The following is a 27,940-nucleotide window of genomic DNA, read 5'->3' on the forward strand; positions in this document are numbered from 1 at the left end:
ACTCACGCATTGACTCTGTCGGCTATGTTTTGCCATGCATGCTCCCTTTCTTTTGCAGCTGAGGCTGTGTTACTTTTTTTCTGCAAAATATGCATGTTATCGGCATATGCTGCCATCAGAATTTCGGCCTCAAGCGCTGTAAAATACATTGACCGCGCCTTCTTTCCCTCCGTCTCCATGGTGACTCGCTTAATCTGTGCTCCACTAATCAGGGCTTTATGTATCCTCGTGCGCGCGCTTAACTTGGGGTTAAAGCAACTCCGCGTTGATTGAACTAATTGTTATCAGCCTTTCTGAAACCGAATATTCCGAGTTGGACAGTTCGGGGTTACTCAACCCTGAGTATCATTTTTAACTCTGAGTTTTCTAAACCGGCTTTCTGAAACAGGGCCCTGAGCTTTAATTATGTTTACATTTTGATTTCTAAAAGACAATATACTAGTTATATAAGAAAAAAAGTGCTAAGTTTGATGAAAATAAGTTGTATTCCAAAACTGACGGATCATTTAAAGTATGAGAAACCTGTAATGAGGTTTTGAGCTGAATCTTTGCGTTGTGGGGCAGATTTTTGCAGTTTTTGCTGGTTTTTTGAACATGTTGTTTGAGGAATTGGTTGACTTTAATTTCTGTATAGAGTGCAGCAGAGATGAAATGTTTTGTTCAGAAAATATTGTTCTCAAATTAACAACTTTTTGTTTTGTTCTCTTACACATTTTCACTAAAGGTGCAGTGCTAACATTTATGCTATAAAAGAACTACACCAGAGTAATAAGACTTGAACTTCACTGTAAGAGCCAAAGGGAATGTTTAGGTTTTCTTTATTTGTTATGGTGGCACTTTAGATTTTCCCCGCACCTCAGATAATTGCATCCTGGGGTCGCACGTTATTTACCTGACGTTCTCAACACGGAGGTTGGGGGAGTGGTTTGGTTGCAAACTTTTCTGCTGACCGTCATTTTAGCACGTCAGTTAATACATTTGTACATTTGTTTTGAATCAAAGCGCAAAGTTTGTTGTTTTGTTTTAAAATAAATACGCAAACACAAATGGGACTAAGTGGCTCATTGGAGACACGTCACACATCCACATTTGCGGATGGAAGTCCCAACATTCAAATGTGTTTTATCGCATGCATCAGAACAATGAAGAGGATTTGTGGATATACGTTTTGGAGTCACGAAGCTTTCAGATAGTCGGACGCTGTTCTCAAAGGAGTTATTGGAAACGTCACCGCCACAGTGACACGAAAAAGATTGACGCAACATACACATCAGAAGCGGTAGGACACGCAGATTCACTCGGTGTATTATTGAATGTTTTGAACACAGTTTGTGTCACCGCTTGTCCATTGGGTACATTGGTTTGCGTTGTGTGCTTGCATGTGCTTGATTTGGCAAGCTGGAGGAAGCTGGTCTGATTTTGACAGCTTGTGACGCTGTGGATACTGCGCATTGTTTGCACGTAAGAAAAGCATTGGATATGATCGATCTTTCAAGCTGTGGAATATAATATTGTGTTTGCTGCATGTGAGAAAGTGACAATTAGTGAAACATAAGAAGCCACATGAACTGGAAGAAAAAAAAGATCTGCAAAACTGACGGGTAAATCACGTGCTTATAAAATGGAAACCACAGAAAGAGCGAAAACCTCAGGTTAATATCACGCGTTAACCCTTGAATTTTGTTAAAGAACTACGGTTGCCCTGAGAGGCCAAACGGCCCGCAACTTAAGAAAACACAGAAACCACCCGCAATAAGAAAAACGCCGCAAAAACGCAAAACGCAACTGAAATGGGGGGAAAAAAATTCCAAAAGCACAAGGGAAGTGTTTCTGGGGAGACAATAACCCGACGGAGCAGTTGCAGGAACCAAAATATGCCAAGAATTGCGCTGGGAGACATTTAAAAGAAGTGGAGGATCTATCGGTTTTGTGAGGGGGAAAAAAGATGAGAGGTAAGTGGGTTAGCCTAAAAATCCGTCATCAGTATTATATGAATCTTGATAAAACACATCTACCATGTTTTGGATTCCTGCAACTGGTCTGTTGGGTTATTGCTTTTGGAAACCGTAACGAAAGAAAGGGTCACCGTAAAGAACTGATTAAAAAAAAAAAAGAAGCAAAAGCTGTGCAGTTCAAATTGGAAAAACTGAATGATTTGTATCAAAATGCTGAAGCAGTTCATGATCCATTCATTTTACTGATTCCGGAAGATGAACAAGACACTCATGTTGACTGGTTGGGACGCATCACAAAATGTAATTGTTAGAGTGAATTGTTAAATGTTTGTCATTTTTATTCTTACCATTTGTACTTTAACTGTGTGTTGAAAGGAATTCTTTTGTTCTCCCCTCCCCAGATTCTCGAGGTTCTGAGTGGGGGGCTGTAGTGTTTTATCACAGGCAAACATCCTTGTGAAGGTCTGATGTGGTAAAACTGCCTGCCCTTTGTATGGCTTCACTGTGTTATCTAGGGTGAACCATAGATTGGGTGTGGGGAGGTTACCCTCTTTATGACCTAGGATGTTGTTCCTGCTTTATGACCCTTTTGGTCAGCAGTACACACACACACACACACACTTACAAAACCACAGGCAAGGTACTCTTTGTGTGTATGTATACATCATATGTTAATGACCCTATGCATATTCAAGTAACCTCAATAAAAGGAGTGCTATGGGGAACCTGGCTGAGAGTCTGATGGAGGTCAAGTAGGTGGAACGACACTTGGCTCCAGGCAGGCCTCCCTCATGCATGAGTAACACAAAGAACGTTGCCTACTTCGTGTCTTGCTTGCTGTGTAATCACATTGCCTTTAACGTTCCAGCGAATAGGTTTAAGCTACAAACCTACCATTAATTGGTCCTTCGAGCCGGATCCCTGGAGTCGACATTCACCGAGGGGAGAGGAGACACGCTGAAAGACCGACGTCAGCCAGGAAGTTCCTGTGGATTAGCTGTCTGTCTTTCTTCCTCGATGAATGACGATCGGCGGGATCCGAGGCTGATATTACACGCTAAGCAACGCCAAGTAAGTTGGAAGAGTTGACTGGGTTAGTGTCCCAGAACTGGGTTAGGGTCCCGAGAGAGAGGTTTTGGTAAAATCGCCCAAGGACCCAAGCGTCCGGTGAGTGTCCGGTTTTGAAATCGCCCTGGGTTTGTGTCCCGAGCGTCCCTTCACTGGGTTTTGAGTCGCGCGACTGGGTTAGGGTCCCAGAAGAGTGTTGCTGTGTTTGTGTGAATGCTGCGGAGCAGGCGGTCTGTGACACGGTTGTTGTTGTTATCATGGGTTCCCGAGCAAGTAAGACTGCCTCACAGGGAGATGACACATTCATGCAAGAATTCACTCCCGGCAGCGCGAGCCATTTATATTCTCATAATTGTCATGAGCATAAACTTGTCGCGGGAGAATCTCAAAAGTTAGAAGTTTTCAGGAAAACAGCAGCCTTGAAGAGCGTGTGGAGAAGGCCAGCCCACATCAGCAACAGTTAAGCTATGCTCTGGTGAATGGCTTCCCCCACCCCTTGCTGACACAAAATGTTTAGATGATTTCCCTGATCAACAACAGCCTGTGCTCCAGACCATTACTTTAACCAGTTGTTAAAAGCAATCTGCATTAAGCTTAGGGTTGCTCAAAGTCAGTACAATGACATATGAGATGAAGTAAAATAGATAAATATTTTACCTAATTACGTGCATAGAGGCACTTGTCCTGTTTGAAAACTGTCATCCTAATATGAGCCGTTGTTGAGATATAGAGCACACCTGTGAAAACAACTAGTATGCTGAACCCTGTGTGAAACAGCTGACACCTACATGATGGAGAAGCTGAGTTGAATATGAAAATGTAAGTCTTTGCCACTGTGGGCAAAGCACGCAACCACTGTGTGAGGTTGCGTTGCTGTCTCGTCTGAGCTGATGAGCAAGCTACACATTATCAGATCAGGAGCTGGCTGAGAACTCATCAAAGAGAGAGAAACAGAATTATGATAACTCGAGTATGTAGCGTATCCGTGAGTTCAGCTTCGCAGCAGTTTTCCTGGATCTTGACTCATGTGTGTAGAGTGTTCATAGCATCAGCATCATGTTCTTGTTTATTTGCTTTGTTGGGTTGAAAAATAATTAAATAAACTTGTGATCATACTTATGGATCACCATGGCACATATCATCAGCCATATGTTTCATTTATGCAGATGAAAAAGTGAGTGTGAATGTGCCTGACGTCACAGTGTGTGTGTGTGTGCGTTGTGTAAACGTAATTGTCTCCAATTGTGAGAGCGGTGATTCTGCAGTTCACCAGCTAGTGTAAAGAAAGGAAGAGTAAAAAAAGAGACAAAATCTACATTGTAGATGAAAAATCATAGGAAAAAGGTTTTGTGTTTATTAGCCAAGAACAACTACAATCTCATTTTCTGCTTTAAGAAAGGAGAGTTCTGTGTGTTGGTTAAGCAGGGATGATAATAATAATGGAAATGTCTTAGTTTTGTCACTTTCAGATGAAAAGCAGACCTGGATCAGTTTTCCACATGCAGCAGTCGGAATAAAGTTATAGTTTGACATCATTGGAAACATTCAGGCCAATTTCTGCAATTTCTGGCTAACTTATGTACAGCACCATGTGTTCCTCATCCTCACAAGTGAGCTCTCACTCCTCCCTGAAGACAAGGAATGCAGTTCCAAAGAGCAATAACATGGCAGATAAAGAGAGAGCAGCAAAGTCCTGAGCAAAGAGACCCAGCAAGCAGCAGCAGTGTGGACAAACAGCATCGGAGAAGAAGAGCAAACCCATCATCCTGACTGATTGATGAATGACACTGTGTTTCCAACAAGCTGCAAAGTTCACTGTGCATGTGAAGAGAACGTTTGAGGAGAACTGAGGAGACTGTTGGAGGTTGACATTTGACACTTTCGGAGTAAAATGGCAAGAAGAGACAGTGGAACACAGGGCAAAGCTGAAGAAGAACTGCCGGCTGTTGGACTGTTGAAGTGGGAGAAGACAACAGAGTGAGAGTAAGTAAGGACACAGAGGAAAGCTGTTGTTTAATGTGGGAAATCAAAATTTGGGTTAGCAAACCTGGCTGCTGACTACTGACTGCTTAAGTTGGAAAATTGTGAAGGGATCTGAAACACTGCAAGAAGAAACATATACAAAATCACACACACAAGCAGAACATGCATTAACCCTACTAACACAAACACAAGAGAGCTCATGAAGATTAGACACCATCTTGAGCATGTGAGTCTGTTTATCATCTTGTCCAAGTCACTTCGTGTGATGCAAAGACCAGTGGACTCATAGCACATTAGTTGAAAATGATCAATTAATAGCAGAGAAGTGTGTAGGAAAGGCAGCTTTAAGAACATGCCCTGCTGGAGATGTAGCTCCACAGACACATTGATTAAACCTGCCTAATAACAAACATACATGCAATGAAAATCAGCTTGTTATCTCTCATCAGTGTTAAAATAGTATAAATTTAACAGAGACTTGTTATCAAATGCTGAATTTACCCAATGCTGACAGTTAACTCTCTAGGTTACAGGACAACAGTTTAATTTTTGTGGGAAACAAGATTCTGGTTTGACCAACCAGTGATCAGACAATAAATTTAGTTGTTCATTTAGTAAATTGGGAGATGCTTTCTGCCTGATTGATGCAGCACAAGTAATTTACTGTATGAGGGAAATTCTATTTTTGTGATAATATTTTGAACATGCATTTCTGTTGTCCTGTCATCTTAGTGGGTTAATAGCTGATATGCAAATTAGTTGATCGTTCTTAGATTAATGAAAGGTGACTGAATTCTAGCACGAGTGAATGGGAAGTGTTGGAGTTTGTAAGAATGGAGACTCTAAAACACTGAGTTTCCTGTTGTGATGTGCGAGTGAATCCTGCACCCAGATACACAATTCTGAATACATAAGAACAAACTTCTTTTGTAAAATGCATGACAACATGTCACATGTTTTATGATGATGGGGAAAAAAAGGAAAACTAAAAAGGAAAACTAAATGAGATCTTTGGCCTAAATGAGTAAAAAAGTACAGATTAAATTCATAGCTAATAAGACATTAGGCTTATGTTGTGTGTTGTGTGGCTGATGGTTGGTTTGAAGTTTATCTTGCTGATGATTTTTCTTTTGTTGTGAAGTTGAGCCTGCCAATTAGTATGATGGTTTGATAAATCATGCTAATCGTATGATTTACCCTCCTGTGATGAGGAGCGTGTGTCATGACTGAACGAGGCCTTTTTATTTTGATACTTTCACAGTGCACTGAAAGTTTTGTTTGATAATCTCTGTTTGAGCAGATCTGCACGACTGGAACAAAAGCACTATACGACATGTCGAGGAAACCGTTGCAAACTGTTGACTTTCTCCAAAAAATTAAAATGGGCTCAGGAGAAAGTCACTTATCTGAGACAATTAGAAAATAAGTTCCTGTCCAAAAGGATTCAACGAGAAAATCCAGTCTAAATTCTTTTCTTTTTGAAATGACGTCATTTTGCTGAGAAGTGGAAATGAAAATGCGACAATAATTTCCACCGTCAGCAAAGAAAGAATGAATGAATGCGTGAATGAATGTGTGAGAGAAAATAAATTGACTGACTGGTAAAAGCGGACAGAAGCTGACAGACTGACTGACATCGCTGTGCGAAGTTAACCCCCACCTGACAAAGGTGCAGATGAATCTATGTGTGTTGTTAATGTTGTTTTTTCTAAGAGTGCATGTAGAGGATTCAGCAGAGACGGACAAGTAACATGAGAAAGCAAATGAGAGATGCAGTGTTTATGTAATAGTTTAATATGGGGCTCATTAGCTGGCCACTACTGAGCTCCTAGTGATAGCTAAGTGGAGTGACTTTGCTTAAGGGAAGTCACCGATTACATTAATGTTAACTGAGTACATGGGATGATCCATGTCCGAGGCAAATTATGCCAATAATTGCAGTTTATTGATTTGAGAAAACCTGCACATGGTACTTGTCCTGTTGATGTTGACTGCTTTATTACTCTTATTATACAATTGTTTATAAGCGTGAAGGTTGATTTGACTTCTAGATCTTGTTTTCCAGGCCATGATGGTGTGTATGCAGGCTCCTGGCGGAGCCGGATTTTAAGCAAACCTAATATGCAAAACACACTAACATCTTTTTATTGCAGGGTTACGAGGCTGCTCCAGAGGAGACGCCCTGATGTTGCCTGGGACATGATCTAGCTGACCTTTTTCTTTCAGACAGGAATCTAGGTTTGATGAGTTGACTCATGGGAGTGTCCATGCGTCAAGAGGAGGGGTCCAGAATTATAGAGTTACATGAAACTATCTTGCAGCAGTTAGAGTATTGCTGAAAGGAATCTCCTGAGAAATCTTCTGAGGCCCAGTGAGATGCAACCCATTCCAGGCATAGCTGACAGTCCAGGCAGTGGTTGAGGTCAAAGGTCGAGCTGTTTGGGACCCATCATGAGATCAGACTTTGGAGCCACAGCAAGGACCACGAAGCTGCGTTGGAATGAGAGCTGTGCCAAGGGGGCTTTCCAGAGGCCAACAGAGGAGATTGTGGACGACAGACGGGCACCTGAAGGATGAGGGGAGTGTGCCAAGCTCCATCGACAGCGCAGGCGGAGTCCAAGGATGGCATCATGATTCTGTGAAAAGCACAGGAACCAGGAGCTATGGAGGTGATGACAGCAGTTTCCTATGAACATCACCTAATGCTGTGTCACTGTACTGTGCATACGATAGCACACTGAAGACTGCTGGGATCATAACAGCAGTAAGATAACTGGATCCAGCACCCTTTCCACAGAGGGTTTTCCTGCAGAGGATGGACAATGGAGGATATGTATCCCCCACAGGACAAGGAGGCCTGAAGTGAGGTGATGGGGGTTGGTAGAGGCCATAAATCTAGAGTGTTGACGAGGTCTGCAGCTTTGAAGATGAGACCCATGTTGACAAACAACAAACTCAACTGGTATGTTTGAATGTCTATTCTACATACATTTGGACTCTGGTCCTATGGACAGTGATGGGAACATCTGGAAGAGACAATTATGACGCCCTATAGAGCTTAAACCACTCTACAGAGAGACATGCTATTTACATGTCTTGCGGAGGAGCACCACCAAGCTGGAGTGTTTTTGAAGTGTTGCTTTCTTATTTTAACTATTAAAGTAACAATTCATTTGTTTGCTTATGTATAGGATGCATTTTACCATGTATAAGATCACTGTTAACTAAAATGATTTCTGATACATTTGTTAATTATGTACTTTTACAACAATATGAAATGACTGAAATGAATGACATGACAGAGGCCTGTGTATGAATGACGCCTGCACTGGAAATGTTAAGCAAGAGGTGCATGGCTGAGAATATACTACATAGGAATAATTTGGAGCATAAAAATCACAAAACAGGAGGGAAATGTTAGAGTGAATTGTTAAATGTTTGTCATTTTTATTCTTACCATTTGTACTTTAACTGTGTGTTGAAAGGAATTCTTTTGTTCTCCCCTCCCCAGATTCTCGAGGTTCTGAGTGGGGGGCTGTAGTGTTTTATCACAGGCAAACATCCTTGTGAAGGTCTGATGTGGTAAAACTGCCTGCCCTTTGTATGGCTTCACTGTGTTATCTAGGGTGAACCATAGATTGGGTGTGGGGAGGTTACCCTCTTTATGACCTAGGATGTTGTTCCTGCTTTATGACCCTTTTGGTCAGCAGTACACACACACACACACACACACACACACACACACACACACACACACACACACACACACACACACACACACACACACACACACACACGCACTTACAAAACCACAGGCAAGGTACTCTTTGTGTGTATGTATACATCATATGTTAATGACCCTATGCATATTCAAGTAACCTCAATAAAAGGAGTGCTATGGGGAACCTGGCTGAGAGTCTGATGGAGGTCAAGTAGGTGGAACGACACTTGGCTCCAGGCAGGCCTCCCTCATGCATGAGTAACACAAAGAACGTTGCCTACTTCGTGTCTTGCTTGCTGTGTAATCACATTGCCTTTAACGTTCCAGCGAATAGGTTTAAGCTACAAACCTACCAGTAATAATGATTTTGTTTGACAGCGGGAGCAACTGGAGCTGGAAACAAATATAGCTGCCACGGTTGCAAAAATGAAAGTACTTGGAGACTCAAAAGGATCCAGCATTAAAAGTAAACTTACCAAAATATGTGATGGTATGGAGTCTTATTTTGAAAAGGGACAAAAGGTAACTAATACATTGAATACTAGTCCTGATGATCCTGTACATGAAAAGCAACATGTGCATATCTTTAAGGAGCATAATGTTGCAGATTGACACGCTCTTAACTGGAGGCAAAGTTCCAAATTAACCACAGACTTTTTCTGAAGATCCCTTGACATAGCAGTCAAACATTAGAAATTCACATGAAAATAAAAGTGTGTGTGTGGTAAGACTTGACTGAAGTGGCCAAAGAAGTGCAGGAGAAAAATGCTGTCCAGTGTAGCAAGTGATTTATTCACCAATTAAATCAACGGATTTAAGGTCAAACTGCACACAGCTAAACTGACCTGTTTTGTTTTTTTATTCCTGAACACCTGCGTTCATCTGCTTAAATAGTCAATTCACCCTGGACTATTCCATTAGGGCAGGTAAGGCAAACATATTCTCCGACCTATACTGCTACTCTTCCTAGCAATAAAACTCTACGGTATACTCTAGACATCTTACAACAAATCCTGTTTCTCTACTAACACTCTAAAATCAGCTTTATTAAATTACAGGGATTCTCCCCCTTCTTCTCCTGGTCTCTTCCTGTGACCTCAGATTAACCAGGAAGCTATAAATGCAGGAAGTAAAACAATATTTCCTCCTTTTGTTCCTAGAACACAGGTAGGTGAGTTCAAACAAAACCAATTAACAGTTAAAATAAATACATGTTAACTTAACAAACTTGTAGGAATTGATTTAAACCAAGATGTTATGTTACATAATCTGTAAAAAAGCAAAACATAAACAAACCCGGGATAGTAGATGTTTGCCTATTGCAGACTACATATGAAATATGGTTAAATCAAAACAAGAATGTTAACTAAGAATATGGACAAGTGGTGTTCTTACCCACTTTGTCACAATGTTCTCAAGTTTCTAGTCATGAAGAAGAATGTTACATCTTATCTGTCACAAGTAAGCAAAATGAACCCACTGCTTGATTAATCCAACAGCATGATTTTTCTTCATTACCTAAAAAGGAGAGCCCAGTTTTTGATGGTGATCTACTTCAGTACCTGTCATGGTCTGGGTGTGTTTGTGTGCCAGTGTTTTGTTTTTTTTCTTTTTTTCTTTCATTGAGCCGGCAGTTTCCCTCTGGGAGGATCCACAGTGTCCCTGCTAATTGCTCTCACCTGTGGGTAATAAAGCTGTCGAATTATAAGGCCAGCGCTCTCAACTTCGCTTTGCCAGATTCGCAGCTAACCACAGTTAATGCAGGCCACTGTTGTGTTTTGTAAACGTCATAGTAAATTACCTTGCCCTTGTACCTGCATGCCTCAACATCAGGAGTTTTGGATTTCTTACCACTCATCCGGATCACTCTCCCCTCCACGCTGCTGATCCACCTGCGACAAGGAAGCAGTTTACAGGAACTTTCAGAGCCAATATCTGCCAGCATTCTTCTGGAACCATACCTGAACTTGGTTACTCTTGTTTCAGTGACTCTGACCCTTGCCCAGGACCCTCCATCCAGTCTGACTCTCCCTTTGGCCCCCAAATCGCAGAACTGCAGTTTCATTAATTGAAATCTCACTTATTGTTTGCTTAGCTCAGATTGATTGCATAAGTGCTCCATAGTTTTGGCTTTGTTCACGGCACAAGTGTAAACTCGCTGCTTAGTTCACAGTTGAATAGCCTTGTTGCATTCACTTGTTTTCTAAATAAACTTTGTCACTTAAACGTTCCCTGTGCTCCATCTGCATCCTGCATTGGAGTCCTTTTCTCTCGGGTCGGCTACGACTGTGACGCAGACTTTTATTAAATGATTTGAACACAACATTGAAAGCAGAAATAAAACCCTAGAGGTTTTCTTTATTATTTAGAACAATACACAAAAGGACAACCAAGAGAACCTGTGAGGAGTTGCCTACACATGACTTCAGAAGCAGGATTCAGAAAGTCTTTGTTACAGCAGCATTTTGGCAGCATCATTGGCTGTTTCTCGTATACGAGGAAGACCAACTGGTCAAAAGTTACCAGTACTTTTTATGCAAAAATGCTGATAAACTCAATTTATTTGAGTTGTCTTAATTTAGAAAATACTAAGTAAGCCGGAAGTTTTGCTTCTCACTGCGGAAGGATGAAAGATGTGTTTTGAAAATGCCAGGTCACTACCGTCCTTCTCCCTCGCGGATCAGTCCGCATGTTCATAGTGCCAGCATTTGTTATGGAATATGTTGATCAAACCTGGAGAAGCGTCAGCTCAAGATGTTATCATCGGGTGAGAAAGCCGAGAAAGACAAAGCTGATTCTGATGCGTCGGGTCCGCTCTGTGTTACGTCTTTGTGTGGAATCCGTGTGCCTGCTCTCATTTGCTGTTTGGTGGTTGTGGAAATAGTTTTGTGAGCTTTAAGGCACCGAAAGCGCTTTACAATGCCATTATTCATTTACGCTCACATTCACACACTGGTGGAGGCAAGCTACGGTTGTAGCCACAGCTGCTCTGGGGCAGACTGACAGAAGCGAGGCTGCCATATCCCTCTGGCCAACACCAGTAGGCGGTAGGGTAAAGTGTCTTGCCCAAGGACACAACGACCAGGACAGAGGCCGGGGATCGAACCGGCGACCTTCCGGTTACAGGTGCCCTTCCCAACCCCCTGAGCCACGGTCGCCCGTGATTGCACAGCCATTAAGGATGAAATCAGTTTCTGAAAAATGTTCTGTTTTTTTCTCCCTCTGCTTGCTTCTTACTGTCTTTGAGGCTCGGGACCAGCACTCCTGTTGTTGGACAAAAAGAAATCAACTCAGTGGTAAGTATTTTGGTTTTCCAATACATTAGCAACTGTCAGTGAGATTTATATTAATCAGGCTGAACTTTAATCATACTTTAGATCAGCCTGTTTTACTTATTGTTTAATTTTGCTATGGTTTGGGAAAGTTGTTTCTTTACTGATCTTTTCCTGTCTTCTGTTATTAGACTTGAGATATGACTGCACTATGCTGTTGCTGTGACTCCAGTTAATTCTACAAGACATGCTGTGTAAGTAAACAAACAACAACAGTTTGGTCTGCATTTCTTGAAAGATCACATCCCCCAAACTTAGTTTAGAGGGTTTACACTGTATATAGTGAAGTCTGCAAGTTTTCTAACAGCAAAATTTGTTTTGTGCCCAAATCATTTTGCACATCATTAGAATGAAAGTTATTGGCCATGTTTGCATAGACCTTTTTAAAATGATGCTTTCATGACATTATTGTGTGTTGAGAAAATATATTTTACTGTTATTTTATCATTGCATCAGAATCATATGTAATAAGCATTACATTAAAGCATTTATTGAAGCTATTGACATTACATTAAAGTTTGGATGACAGTGACTGTTATAACCTCATGTTAATCTTCTATTTACAGGTGTTAGTATAATCATATAATCTTTCATTGCAGGTGTAACCATGATCATCTTTATACATATTGCCCCCTGGTGCTTATTATGGAGTTGTGCTCAAGTCAGTAAGGGTTAAAAGCTACAGTCAGCGGGATGTCTGACTGATCTATTGAGGGAAGTGGCTCAGAGCGTAGAAGGCCGCACACGCTTACAAAACACATATACCATGTTATGCATCATTATCCTTTATTCATTTATATTCTTTTATTAAGCTTTGAGTAGTGGCATTTGATTAGAACATTTATTCAACATATTAGCTGTATGGTTTCAGTTAGGTTATTCCACATATGAAGAGTTGGCCTCTGTCCTTACAGACAGAGTGAATGCTGAGGTCGAGGCACACACGCACACACACAAGCAGTAGTTAAACTCATGTGAAGGGGAGAGTTCAAATATTTAGAAAACAGTTTGCAAGGCCTTGTAGCTGTTTGACTGTGCTTGCAGGAGAGACTGTTTGTTCCAGGGGATAAGCAGAGTTAGAAGATTACTGGGAAGGATCTGGCCTCGGGAAGAGGAAGATGTTCTTTTAATTAGAGATGGCACGATACCACTTTTTTATGTCCGATACCGATACCGATATCATAAATTTGGATATCTGCCGATACCGATATTAATCCGATATAGTGTGTTTTTTAATCAATAAAACTGTTTTTTTAATATCTTGCTGCATTTTGTATAAGTTCATACTCAAGTTTAAATAAACAACAACACTAAAGCTATTCTGTTATACCTGTATGTAAAAAATACACTGCACCCAAAATATTTCATAGTTCAGCAATACTGATCAATCTAATAAACTTAAACCTACTCCATCCTTCCTATTCTGGTATTTTAAAGAGTACTTAGCAGAAATATTAAGCAACCTAACTAATAGGGTTGCAAACTCCCATGAAAAAAAAAAAAAAAGGGAACCACCCCCCACCTCATGATGCTTAATCAACGTAATCAACTTTAATTTGATGCAGTGTGGAAAAAAAAATGCACAGAAATAAATTATTTTTCAAGAATAATTAAATAGATTCAACATCTTTCTTCTACAGAATTGCAGACTGCACAGATGGTATCTTCCCAAAGGAAAAAGTACTATAGCTTACTAGGGTATATTAGACTTAACAGTTACTATATACAGTAATGGACTTCTACACATTTTACATCAGATTAAAACTTTGGGTGTAAGATTCAGATAATTATTTATTAAAAGCTAGACATTTTAAATGAGAATAAGAAAGAAAAGTATGTCTTTGTGCCCCCTTTTCCCTGTTAATGCCCTATCGGCCCCCCTGGCTAAACTTTGCTAGATCCGCCCCTGCACAGTTACCAGCCGTCAGCTACGTACAAAGGATCCTGGTCTAGAAAGTAATATTAAATAAATTCTAACGACAGCTTATCAAGGTTAAACGTGCTGCTGTTGTTCAGCCGCTGGTTTCCTCTTTCTGGTGCAAAGTGAGCCAAAAACAAAGAAGAGAGACGGACTCGCGACAGAAAAGCCGATCAGCTGATCATTAAGCAGTTTCATGAAGTAGCGGCAGGAGAGGGAGGGAGAGAGAGGCAGTCGCTCCATATATCGGTTGTTAAGCTTAACGTAGGTACGCTTTACAAACATTCAGAGATGAACTTACACACTTGCTTTACTTCTCTCTGGGATAACTTCCTCGGAGATGAAATGCTGGTTTGCTAGCGAGGCTACAAATACACACAGCCGCTCTATCACGTGAGCACACTGCTCCGACATGCTACGGTTATGAGCCGAGTTACGCCGTGTCGCAAGTTTTGTGAGGTGCTTTTTTGATATTTAATGGATCGGATTACATTTTTTATTTCTCACCGATATCCGATCCAGCAATTTACGTCAGTATCGGACCGATACCGATACGTAATATCGGATCGGTCCATCTCTACTTTTAATGTGTTAAAAGTTGTCAACATTGATTGTATTGTACCTACTTTACGCATGAGGGGGCGTTCTAATACCCTGAGGTTCATAAAAACTATTGTTGTGTGGTTTTCGGTGAGAGATCGATGCTGTCGGCGCAGTATTCATCTCCCACACGTGTGCATTAAAATCATCGTTTTGACTTGACCCGGCTGGACCAGTGTTGTTATTTTGGTTTTCCTCTTGTATCCATCCCCAATATTTTGAACTCATAACAGTTATGGGGGCTCGTCCTGAGGTATTGGGGTGGAAGTTGAATCTGGAGGCTTGGACGGTCCGAGGTGGTCGAACGGACAGGCGCGAGCCAGTGAGCTGAAGTGAGTGGGCAGACTGGTCACATCTAAAAGGTGAGGCACTACCTGTTGATTTATTCCGAAGTGTGCCAAATTGGACATTGACAAAATTAAAAGTCTGCTCACTGAAATTACTGGTAAAGGTCTGTTTTGATTTTGGTGAAAACCTCATGAGAAGTGTATTGTTGTGAATATGTGATTAATGGCTGTGGTTGGCATATTGTGATGCAAAGCTGGATGTTTTAGAGTTTGAAAATGCTTTTGATTCAAGTAATGTATACATGATGATACAAAAGGTTGAGTTTCTTTTTCTCTCAGCTTGAAAACACATAGATAGATATTTTTGATAAATCAAGTTACCGTTTGGCTTTAGTATAATGTATGGTGTATTTAGAGTATGAGCTATCTTGATACAGAGAAAGTGGAGTTTGCCATCGTGGAGGATTGAATGATGTTCTGCCTCTGTGGTCAACTCCAGACACAGGCTTTAAGCAGTCATGAGCTGCTACGTTCACACTGCAGGTCTTAATGCTCAATTCCGATTTTTTGATCAAATCCGATTTTTTTGTCTGCTTGTTCACACTACACATAAAATGCGACAGCAAACGCTCTCCAGTGTGAATGCTCAAAGCGGCCCGCATGCGCAAAAGAAGATGTCACACACAAGGTGCTGTTTAGACCCAGAGCAAACAATATTGTTTGACTGATGGCCCTTAAAATAAAGACTTCGGACTTTACGTTTCACAATTTTTGCTTTAAGTTATTTTGTTATTTACATAATAATGTATATAACCTAATAATTATCCTTATTGCTGTTTTAGAGGAGCGGTGCTTCAAAGGATAGCTGCAGATTACTGTCAGATTCTGCAGATTATACAGTACAAATAAAATGTTCACGTTTCTCCAACGTTGTCTTCCCAACAGTTTCACTAACATCTACACTGGATGGCCAGGAAGCGTTCGCGATGTCCTATCGGGCGCTTCTCCGGCGCTGATAATCGGCGTCTGTCTTGTGTCAGTGACGTAAAAGACGGATTTAATGCGACCTGACCGTTCACACAGCAGTCGCTTTCTAAAACATCGGATACGTATCGGATTCAGTACCACTTACGAAAGTGACCCAGATCGGATTTGAAAATATCGGATTTGTGCCGTTCACACTGTCATACCATGATCGGATACGGGTCGCATAGGGTCGAAAAAATCGGATTTGATGCGCTTTCGCCTGCAGTGTGAACGTAGCCTAATGAGCGTGACAGAGCAATAAGCTTAAACAAAGTACATTTGGTGAATCTCTCTGATAAAAAAAATCTATGAGCACGCAATAAAGTGGACTTGTTAGGGGCAGTTTAACATAAGTCTGGTGAAAAGTTTAAATTGATTTGTACTTACAGACAGACTTTAAAGAAAATTGTATTTGTAATGATAAAATCATAAAATGATTTGGATCATGTTTGCGGTGTGAAGCATGATTTTATAAGATCTTTAAGTGGTTATTGTTTTAGTTGAATAATATAAGCATTTACATTTAATTTACTTTACTGTTTGGTTCTATCATTATATAGGGTGTGATTAAGCATGAATTTCACCACTATATGTGGTGTAGCAACTTAATTTTGTGTAGATAAAGGGCATGCTTATTTCAGGGCCGTGCCAAATTGAAATTTCACCTATAGGGGATTTTCTTTACATGAATTGCATTTGTCTCAGTGAGTATGAATAAAGGATTAAATACAGTGAATTCTTGAGGGTGTGTGTGTTTCTAGGGGTAATACTGGTTTTATACATTGATATTGAGGAGCGGATGATTGTGGCTAAGTGTGCGGATAGATACCGTGAAGACAACTTTGCAGCTGCTGGGTGTGAGTAGCTGTGTGTGTGTGTGACAGGAACTCTGCATGCCCATAAAAGGCAACTGCCAGACTGTGTGGAGTATGCACCCAGACAGAGAGAGAGTAAAATCTAGGTAGATGAAGTGAATGGCGGTTTTCAGAAATGGAATACTAATTGAATGTTTTAGTGTGTTAATACAGGTGGATTTCTCTCAACCTGGAAACCTGAGTACAGCGAAAAAGGATAGATTAACAGGATTAGGACGACAGACTGGCTCAAAATTTTACAGCCTTGACCTCTTACTTGGTCCCCACCCTGAGAAGAAGCTTAAAAGACATCTTCTCATCCGGTTATCGGTTACCATCACTGGAAATTTTCAGGCAAGTTTTTGGCTAAATTGTTGTTAGCACCATGTGTCCCTGAATCTCACGAGCAAGCCCTAACTCCTGGCTGAAGACAAGGAATGCTGTTATTTAAGGTGGGAAATCAAAAGTTGGGAAACAAAATAAAAACACACACACAACCAGAGAAATGTATGAGAAAGGCACTTGTTAGAGGAATGCCTTGCTGGAGAAGCAAGTTAAAATAACCCACCTACAAACGCACACACATGCAATGAAGAAACAGCTTACACTCATGAACATGTGAAGATTTTCCAGCAAGGTTAAAGCAGCGAAAATGAACAGACACCTGTTGTTTTAATGATGAAGTTTATCCACTACTAACAAATAAACTCTCTGGGTTGCAGGACAACAACTTAACTTCAAAAAGAAAGATACTGGTATGACCAACCAGTGTTGAAACAACAGATTTAGTGGTTAAGAGTCAAATTGTGAGATGTTTTCTGCTGATTGAATAATATAAGTGATTACTGAAGGAAGGAAATTGCTTTTTGGGCTTTTAAACACGATCCTAAGAATTTTAACATGTACCTGTGTTGTCCTGTCAACTTGGTGGGTTGATTATACGGTGAGAAAAAACAAAAGGGTGAGAGAAGGCTGACACAGGGCCTGGCCCGGTGTTTCTCCCCTCTCTGAATAACACAGCCAAAACAACATCATTTTCCTGTTCGTCTGTTTTTGTTTTGTTTTGTTTTATCTCTTTATGTTTAATTGCAGGCTGCGTTGCCAGCCCGGAAAGCCGAGGCTGACCTGGACTCCTGCTCTCCCCTCTGCCATCTTTGATGTGACCCTGACCAAACGCTGCAGCAGCTGGACCCACAACAACAACCTGAAAATGTAAACAGTGCTGCAGGAAAGCGATCTCATGCAGCAGAGACGGAGCGCGTTAAACCCAAGGCTCGTTTCACTACACGGGGGAGATTTTGAGACAGCTTCAGCTGACAGAGCTGTGACGAGACGCCCATTAAGCCCGGATGAAAGGTGAGGCCGAGCAACAGAATGCTGACCTTAACAACTCTGCATTAACACTGTGCAGGACAGTGATGGACCAACACGGCAGCAAAAAAGGCGTGCCAGAGACAGGAGGAGTAACTGAGGTCAGGAGGCACCTCAGAACGGACAAAAGCACAAGAAGAAAATAAGCTGAAGGCACAGGTGTCGGGGCTCAGCCAGGAGCTGACCTCTGAGAAGAGCCGGACAGCAGAGGTGCAGAAGTCCGTGGAGCAAAGCAAGGAAAACATCAATAAACTTCAATCTGACGTGTACGGAAAAGACTCTGAGGTTTCTGTCCTCAGTAAGAGCTCAAGGCATCAGAGCAGAAACTGAGCATGGCTCAGGAGGAGCTGGACAAGGAGAAGATGCAGGTTTCACCTGCGGTGAACATGGACACTGGAGAAAAGCACTGCCTGATTTGGGGCCAGAACCAGGACAGACTGAACTTTGAACAGCAGCAAGGGTGGCGAACAGGCTGAAATGGAGGAGGGCAGGACCCCAGGGCACGCTTCAGGCCGTGGTTTACCCAAGACACCAGAACAGGAAAGTGATGAACACACAAACACACACATATATATACACTGACTCAGAATGAAGAGAAACACACACATGAACACATGTGCACTCGTTGATTGAGTGAGAAATGACACACACACATACACACACACAACCACACACCTGAATCGAAATGCTGAGGCATTAGAAGTGATACATACACATGCACACGCTTGTGCAATGAAGAGTGATGCGCACACACACATGCGCTGATGCAATGAAGAATGCTTTGCTAACAAATGCTTATGCTGATACGCAAAAAAAAAAAGAAAAAATGCTGCACACAAACATCCAAACACAGAATCTGTCACAACAACAAGAAGCCATTGATTGTTTATTGGTAAATGCGTTTCATGTCACCCAGAGGGCATTTGTGTAGATTTAAGGGACAGGGTCTAAAGCAGTTTGGTTATGAAAACAATGTCTGTTTATGGCTCAGGGCCTCGACTGAATTGTTTACTGTGCTTCACACAGCCTGTGTGGTACAGAGTGAAAATGTTGAATTAACGGTGTGAGTTTTATTTCAGAGCACCACATGTTGGTGATGGAGACTTAATTAAAGCAGGAACACACTGGAAGAAAAAAAGAAGGTCCTGGGTTCAAGTCCACAGTCTGGCTAGTTTGCAGTGGTTTCTCTTTGGGTATTCTGGTTTCCTGCCACAGGTAGAAGTCATGCAGTTATTAGAGCTAGGTTAATTGATGATTCTAAATTACCAGTGAATGTAAGTGTAAATGGTTGTTTGTTTTTATGTGATAAACTGGCGAGCCGTCCCCGCCTAGTAACCTATCTCTTCAGGGTTGTTTCCCAGCCCTCCTGCAACCAGGATAAAGATAGGAGGATGGTAGTTGTTGTAGGCCCATTCAATTTTTATGGTAACCGGGACCTAGACTTTGTTAAACAGTATGTGATATGAAGACAACATGTAGTATTTAAGTGACCGAGTAGTATTTATATAAGTGTTATTGAATAGTGTTGAAATAAATTGACAGAATTGTGAAGGATTGAAATATTCCAAGAGCTCAACTTACTTGATCTGAATATGTTTCAATCATGTTCTATGAACACAAAAGGCACAGGTTTACTGAATATGGAAAAGTTGTGTTGATTTAACTCAGTTGTTTAAGTTTCTGCCAATACAAAATATTTGTGTGCAACCGGTGTCCACTATTGAATCAAGTAAATCCAACATGTTTTTCAGTGCAAAAGGAGTTATGGTACCTGTATTCCTACACGATATTGTCCGTGGAGTTAGGAGAACTTTGTGGTGAAGTTTTGGTTAATTTTTGGGTTTTGCTTAACACTAGGTCGATTTTTATGAGTGAGGTTTGGGTTGTTTTCTTTCTCTCTTTTTTTTTTTTTTTTTTTTTTTTTTTTTTTTTTTAAACCTGTCCCGTTTGGTTCTTTTGCCATCAGAATTGTTGTCTAAAGGCGAAGAAAGATGCCCAACGGATTTACTTTACCAAATGGACCATCCCAGCCTTGCCGTAATGGTCCATTTGATTTACCTTTTATTGTTTATTTTATTTTATTTTATTATTATTTTTTTTTTAACTTGCTAGATACGGGACAGGGGAAAAGAAAAGGGAGAAAGAAAGAGGGGGGAAAAAAGCAAAACAAAACAAAACAAAAAAAAAAAACAGCGGAGAAGAGGGACGGGGATAAAGGGCAAAAAACAAAAACCAACAAAATAAGCAGACAAAAAATACATATATCGATCACCTGGATCACCTGTTGAGAAAGAAAAAAGAAAACAAGCAGAAGAAAACGAGAGTAATAGAATAAACAACATCACAATGATATATGGGAATATAACACTAAATACTTAATATTAAACATTATTGTGCAGCACGTAAGATCGACAGCGCACAGTGTGCTTTGAGGTAGGAGCCAAAAAGGGTGTAGTTTGTGTGTGTGATCACCTGTGTGTACACCTGTGAGCATGAGCGCGCTTGTATTTAAAAGGTTCCTTAATGTAATGATCTGCTAGAGGGTGTGGGGGGCCACAGTCCCATCCTCCAGGGCATGAAGCAGGTATGGAGGAGATCAAAACTCCAGACATCCAGAGGCCCCCAGAACACAAGAGACCAAGGAAGACCAACAGAGGGGCAGCCGCGCCACTGTCCCAGAAAGAGCTGAGGAGAGTCCCAGATGAGGGGTCACCCAGCAGCCGCGGAGCAGAAGCCAGGGGGGGTTGCAGTGACGTGCCCGTGAGCTCCGCCGGCAGCCAGCTGTGCCTGAGTGACCGAGCCCCAGGCCGAGAGGCCGAAGGCACCCCACCCCCGAAGTGGCCCGAGCGAGCCCCAGGTTCCAGGCCCGGATAAGCAGCCACCAAGGAGTGAGCCGGTGTGTACCCGGACGCCCACCCCCGGACACAAAGAACCACCAACGCATCGATGTCTGAGGGCGTCTGCCACCGGCAGGGGAAGTGGTGGGGGGAGATAGGCCTCCAAACCTTGGAGGGCCTGAGATGTCCCCAGAGAGGTGGCGTCTGATACCCAACCTGACATATAGACACAGACATACAGGCACACTCAAATACAAACATCCATTCCCACCCTCATGCTCTCATAGGCAATTACTCCACACTCAACCAACGTGGAGACAGACATAAAGAGACGCTGTACACACAATCACACTCCCCAAGCGTACTCTAAGAACCGGGTCTAGGTACCCTTGCCCCTGGAGGGGGAAAGTGCACCCAGACCCAGGTGGTGTTACCCTTTTCCCTGCAGTGGGGAGAAGCAGACTGCCCCGACTCCGCAGCAGCAGGGAGGCCCCACACACCAGACCCCAGTCGGACGGCCAACTCCTCCTCCTAGCCCCCCCGCTCCAGCAGGCCGCAGAGACCGGGGGTGTGAGAAGACTCCAAACCTCCCTCTACCCGCTCATATGTAGTGTTGATGTATATGTGTTCTAAGGTGCAATTAAAACCCAGGAGGGCATGGAGCTACCTGCCAGAGAGCAGCAGGTAAGCGCATAGCCCCTCCTGATAGCCCTCAATGTCTACGTGTATTTAAAATTGAGAGGTGGGCAACTACGCCAGGGGTGCGGTGTACACCCTGATGGTAATTTGGAGTCCGTGTTGTGAGCCCACCCCCAAGATCCTATATGTATGTGTTATGAGAGTGTGAGTAATGTGAATGTCTAAGTTGTGAGATAAAATTGAGGCAGAGGCAGCCAGAAGGGGACAGAGGGGGGGGATGCCTCCTCTGCACCCTGGTGACACACCCCTACCCCAAGGCCCTGCATGTGTGGGTGATTGTGGTGGAGCGGGAAGAGGGAGGCAGCTGGAGATGGGGAGGGAAGAAAGGGAGGGGCAAGTGACCCCTCCCTGGGGCCAGCTCCCCCGCTGACCCCAGTAGGCACCCCCATGCTCTGCAACCCGCCAGGGAAAGGGGGCCCAGGCCCATCCGGACCAGGGCCCAGTGCAGCAGCGCCGCCCGGCCCCACAGAGCCCGGGACAGCCCACCCGACCCCACTACAGAGAAAACTGCACCCACCCCATCATCCACTCATCTTCCAGACTACACAAGACAATAGACGCCCAGGCTGAGATCTTCCTCCACCTCTCCTATATCTCCCCCTCCTGCAGAGAGAATTCCTGAGGAGAGGAAAGCTCCTGCAAGATGTGACAACCTCCCCCACCAGTTGAAGAGTCCCCCAGGTGGCTCGATGCACCGGCGGCGCCCTGCGCCAGGACTGGGCCCCCATATACCCACCCGCCCACAACCCCAGCAACACACCAACCAGGACCCGAGCCCCCGAGGCCCGGCCAGGGCCCCAGCCCAGAGACGGAGCGCCCCCAGAACCTCACGCCTGTTTTCTTTCTCTAAGAGAGAGAGAGATGGGTCTATGCGTGGACATGTCTGCAACGGGCCCCAGTATTTGGTATTTTATTAGTATTTTATTGGTGACGTTTGTTTTTGCTTTTGTTACAGTGCACTGAGATAAGAAAATCTGAGAGGTGTGATCCACCGGTGGTGATATTTTGGTATTTTGAGAGTTCCTGATTTAACAAATCAGCTCTTTAATCCAGGCCTGAGAGATTGAACTTTAAAGCTCGATAAAATATTCTTACTGAAAACAGTCGCAAAGTGTTTTTCTCCATGATTAAAATGGGCTTGGGAGAACTTCACTTATATGGGACACTGATCACATGAGAAGTCCTGAGTCTATAAGGATTGCAGCGAGTCAATCCAGTCTAAAAAACAAGGAATTGTTTCCTTTAAAATGATGGCGTCATCTTGCTGGTGATGGATACTCGAATAGGTTGCGTGTGAGACTCCATTATCAGCAATATCTGGTACGAATGTGTGTGAATGTATGCATGTAACTGGACTGTGATGGACTGACTTGAGACTGAGATAAAGACTGCACCAACTTTAGGATTAATAAATGTCGACAGACAATTCACCCAGCCTGTGAGAGAAGGGTGGATGTTTTGTCTTGCCTTGTTTTTGTAGGAAGATAACAGAGACTGGAGGGGGAGAATGTAGCTTCACATGAGAGTGTGGAGCTGCGGACTTAACCGTTTGGTTGCTAATTTTGAGTTATTGATGTTTGCATTAAGAAAATTGTGTTTTATTAGTTGTGTTTCGATTAAAGTCATTACATTATATCCACCTTAAAAATGTTGGGGAATGTCAAAGGCTACAGTGAAGGAAAGGTTTGATGTTACTAATGACTGAACATGTTATTATTAACCATAGCAGGCCACTGTAAAAAGTCAATTAACGTTTATGGAGAAAAAGCCAAAACTTTAATAAAATGCATGATTATCAGGGAAATGGAAAACTTCACATTCAGAATAAGAGATATGTAATAACAAACACTGGTCCATGTGAATTAGGTTCTTTCTTGAAACGGTCAGAAATTTAAAAAGTAGAATATAACCGACAGGGCCATGTGATAGGATGTGGCGCTGCATAAGAACAAGAGCAAAGTGAAGAAAGAAAACCTATTGTGTTTCGTGTATTTTATAAAATTCCTTTTGACAAATTCAGGTGAAATGTACCACTACACTCAGAGGATCAATATGAAATCAAAATGTATGCAAATTCTGTATGAAGTACATGACTGATAACTGTTCTGTCCTGAGCTTTTGTTTCCTATAGCACCCGCTTGACCACACCAACAGCTTTTCGCCACCAAAGGAGGGCAATTGCCAATATTCGAGGGAGAAATATTATCAGTAGTGGGAAAGGTAAGCCCCGATGGGGGTGATAAAACCATAGATTTGAATTGAATTCTTATAATTAAAAACTGGGTTGTTGTTGTAAATTTAGTTTGTGTTGCATCTGATATGCGCTAACATAGAAGTCATTATACTCCACTCGTTAAAGGGGGACAGAGGACCTTAGATTTAGGAGCAAAAAAAAGCAATGGACCTCACAAAACTGGATTATGAGGTGTAGGTGATCTCTTTAAAAAAGAGATCACAAAGGGGGAATTGTAAGATTATTATATTGTGAAACTAGATGGTGAAACTATTATGTAGTTTTAGTTTGCATTGTTCTCCTGGATTAAAAGAAGGTGATAACTATTACACTTGTTTAAACTGATTTGTATTACATTGGACTGCTGATTTATTGTGCATGAATGATATTGTTTTATAATGCATTATACCGGGGAATTATAAGAAATACTGTTTTTAGAGAATTATGACCTTATTTGTCTGATTAGAAGAGAGCAGAATATACCGGAGAGGTTTTCTGCCTCATCTCATCAGGAGGAGATAAAACGGGAGCCAAGGCCGCTACTTAGGCGCCGTGTGAGAGAAAGAATGTGCATGTTTAGGCTTTTACGATGGTTTATGCTTAAAAGTGTTGAATTGTATGGAATAAAGTAATGGTCGATCAAGCATTTATACACCGAGCAGTGTCCTTCCTTTAGCCCAAAGGACCGAAAGAATTGGGAGAACTTAACAACTCAAGGTTCTTCAAATCTTGACAACAAGCATAAAATTCTCCAAAATTTAGAGACAGAACGGAGTTCTGGATAAACGTAATTTAGCGACCCACAGAAGGATGGAGGTTTGGAGTCTATAATACTGTGAAATAACATGCAATATAATGCGGACCATGTTGATTATGTTTATACTAGTGTGCAGACATTGGCTAACCTGACCAGGGAAGGCAGTAAACTGGATTGTTGAAACAGTCGGCGTTAAAGTCACCTTTCACAGTCCAGACTAGGATGGCGTTGGACATCCTCAGGGTGGAGAGAGGGGTTGGTGTGACCAAGGTATGGTTTGGCTTGTTGTATGTATATTTCAAAATGATACAGCTCTGGATAGCCCAGTTGCCAGGGCATGGACGGATGACAGACAGTATTAAAGGTGGAGAAGAAATTTTCTGGGATTGAGGATCCTCTGGGTAAGTGGTTGACTTAAACATGCATAAAATAAAAGCTATGATTTTGTTATTGACTGTTAATTGATTGATAATTGGCCACATTTACAGCTGTATTGACTTGTTATAAACACAGTCTACTTCATGTTCAAGAATTGTAATTAACAGATTGAAAATAGTGACACTAAGAGAAGAAGATGCAGTGCCACACTATCAGATGCCAGTGACGGTTGGGCTCAGTGATGAATCAGGTGAGCTGGATTCATGGCTGAATCAAGACATAGATTCCCCTGCTGTGGTCAGCGAGGGAAAACAAGGGGGAAATAAAAATTTAGAAAGGCGTTTTATATGTGAAGTTCATATTAATACAGGTTTTGTTTCTAGGCAATTCTGCGGATGCAGGCTCTGGGCGGAGCCCGGAGTGTAACAGGTCAATCATGATAACTAAATTGATTTCATTCCCTAGCACAGGAAGACAAGGCTGGAGCAACAACACGGGAGAAGAGAATTTCTGATACTTTCTGAGATATGATGTCACTAACCTTTTCTTTTAATTTTCTAGCTCGGATGAATCCGACACAAGGGATTGTGTCAAAAGGGGGGAAGTTTAACATAAAACAATGGTGTTATGAACATTTTTATGACTTTACTTGTGTGTTTAATAATGTCGGTATGGTAAAACTTAAGCTGATAATGACCTTATTGTTCCCAGAATTTTTTAGGGAGCAACTGGGAAGCATATATCAATATTTCCATGTTTGAGCGTTAATGATTTAAATAAACTGAATAGCGTTTAGAAGATAAAATGCCTGTGTTCACGAGATGCTGAGTATCACACTGGAGAGGAAACTCTGGGACGGTAGGCTAAAGGAAACACATGTTTTTTGTGAAAAGGGGGCAAATGTTAGAATTGAAATGGTTAATTTGTTTTTGCTGTCTTTGATTAAAATGAGTGGTTCTAATAATTTTCATACACACATTGCAAATGTGCTCATAATGAGTTAGCGCTCGGTCTTGAAGGTCATAAGCTTCGTTCGGCGTGATTGTCCGGACTGATATATTGTAGGTATTGGCCTTGAGTGCAGAGGGGTAAATGCAAACACGCTTACACACACATAGATTATGGTTAGAATAAGTTGCTGGGTCAGAGAGCCCTGAACATGATATTCTAAACCAAATTTGCAGTACTGAAAGAACAATGAACAATAAAGTTAGATTATGAAGATTAGGTAGGGCGGTGTTTTGGTTTTCTGTCTCTTACAGAGAAAGGCACGGACACCAGACGACGTGTCTGACGAGTGTAAGGGGGATTTCAACGGGGTAAGGGGGTGAGAACGCCTCTTTGAACACCTGAGGTTGTTGACTCATTCCTGAGCCAGAGGACGGCTTGAGAGGGTCAGAGCGAGGGCAGTGGACCTGGGAACGGTGGTTCCGGGGCCCATGATGCCATTAATGGACATGGAGGTGGCTGTGTAGGTCGAGGAGTGACACAAAACTAAGTGTGGTGACCTCTGGAGTAATCCAGAGGTCATGAGAAAATATATTTTACTGTTATTTTATCATTGCATCAGAATCATATAATAAGCATTACATTAAAGCATTTATTGAAGCTATTGACATTACATTAGTTTGGATGACAGTGATTGTTATAACCTCATGTTAATCTTCTATTTACAGGTGTTAGTATAATCATATAATCTTTCATTGCAGGTGTAACCATGATCATCTTTATACATATTGCCGCCTGGTGCTTATTATGGAGTTGTGCTCAAGTCAGTAAGGGTTAAAAGCTACAGTCAGCGGGATGTCTGACTGATATATTGAGGGAAGTGGCTCAGAGCGTAGAAGGCCGCACACGCTTACAAAACACATATACCATGTTATGCATCATTATCCTTTATTCATTTATATTCTTTTATTAAGCGTTGAGTAGTGGCATTTGATTAGAACATTTATTCAACATATTAGCTGTATGGTTTCAGTTAGGTTATTCCACATATGAAGAGTTGGCCTCTGTCCTTACAGACAGAGTGAATGCTGAGGTCGAGGCACACACGCACACACACAAGCAGTAGTTAAACTCATGTGAAGGGGAGAGTTCAAATATTTAGAAAACAGTTTGCAAGGCCTTGTAGCTGTTTGATTGTGCTTGCAGGAGAGACTGTTTGTTCCAGGGGATAAGCAGAGTTAGAAGATTACTGGGAAGGATCTGGCCTCGGGAAGAGGAAGATGTTCTTTTAATGTGTTAAAAGTTGTCAACATTGATTGTATTGTACCTACTTTACGCATGAGGGGGCGTTCTAATACCCTGAGGTTCATAAAAACTATTGTTCTGTGGTTTTCGGTGAGAGATCGATGCTGTCGGCGCGCCGTATTCATCTCCCACACGTGTGCATTAAAATCATCGTTTTGACTTGACCCGGCCGGACCAGTGTTGTTATTTTGGTTTTCCTCTTGTATCCATCCCCAATATTTTGAACTCGTAACAGTGTTGGTTGGTGGTCAGGGCTATCCAGACTGACAATTGGGACATTGAATGTCAACTCTCCAGTGGGGAGGGAGCCTGAGATTGTCTAAATTTGAGTCTGTTCTATACCAAATGCAGAAAAAAATATTTTAAGAAAGCAATTAAGTTCATGTTCCAAAAAATATGATTGTTTGCTTGCAGGACAACAGGAGAGATGGGTCCTCCGTCACAGATGGTGTGGTCAGTGAAGATGGTCGCCTGCAGGTTCAAGCTCATTGCATCTCCAACCCACATCCACTGCCACTCTACTTAAGGGAAGTTAAAGACTAGAGCAGGGCGATATGGCCAAAAATAATTATCACCATATGTATTTGAAAATTTGCGATAACGATATAACTGACAATATAATTGATGCGAGACAAAATACAACTCCACAACTAGCGCAAAAAGAAAAA

General features: G+C 42.0%; 1 long non-coding RNA gene across 2 annotated transcripts; it reads left to right on the plus strand.

Moving 5' to 3' along the window:
- Nucleotides 1-460: 460 nt before the first annotated feature.
- Nucleotides 461-27,863, plus strand: LOC134630941 (uncharacterized). Of its 2 annotated transcripts, none has more exons than XR_010094325.1 (3): nt 461-1,279; nt 12,191-12,253; nt 27,687-27,863. It is a non-coding gene; the product is annotated as an uncharacterized LOC134630941 (long non-coding RNA). The 2 variants fall into 2 exon arrangements; XR_010094326.1 differs by lacking the exon at nt 461-1,279 and adding an exon at nt 11,409-11,494.
- Nucleotides 27,864-27,940: the final 77 nt, after the last annotated feature.

The sequence above is a fragment of the Pelmatolapia mariae genome, linkage group LG7 (genome assembly GCF_036321145.2).
Source record: "Pelmatolapia mariae isolate MD_Pm_ZW linkage group LG7, Pm_UMD_F_2, whole genome shotgun sequence".
In the NCBI taxonomy this organism is placed as follows: Eukaryota; Metazoa; Chordata; class Actinopteri; order Cichliformes; family Cichlidae; genus Pelmatolapia; species Pelmatolapia mariae.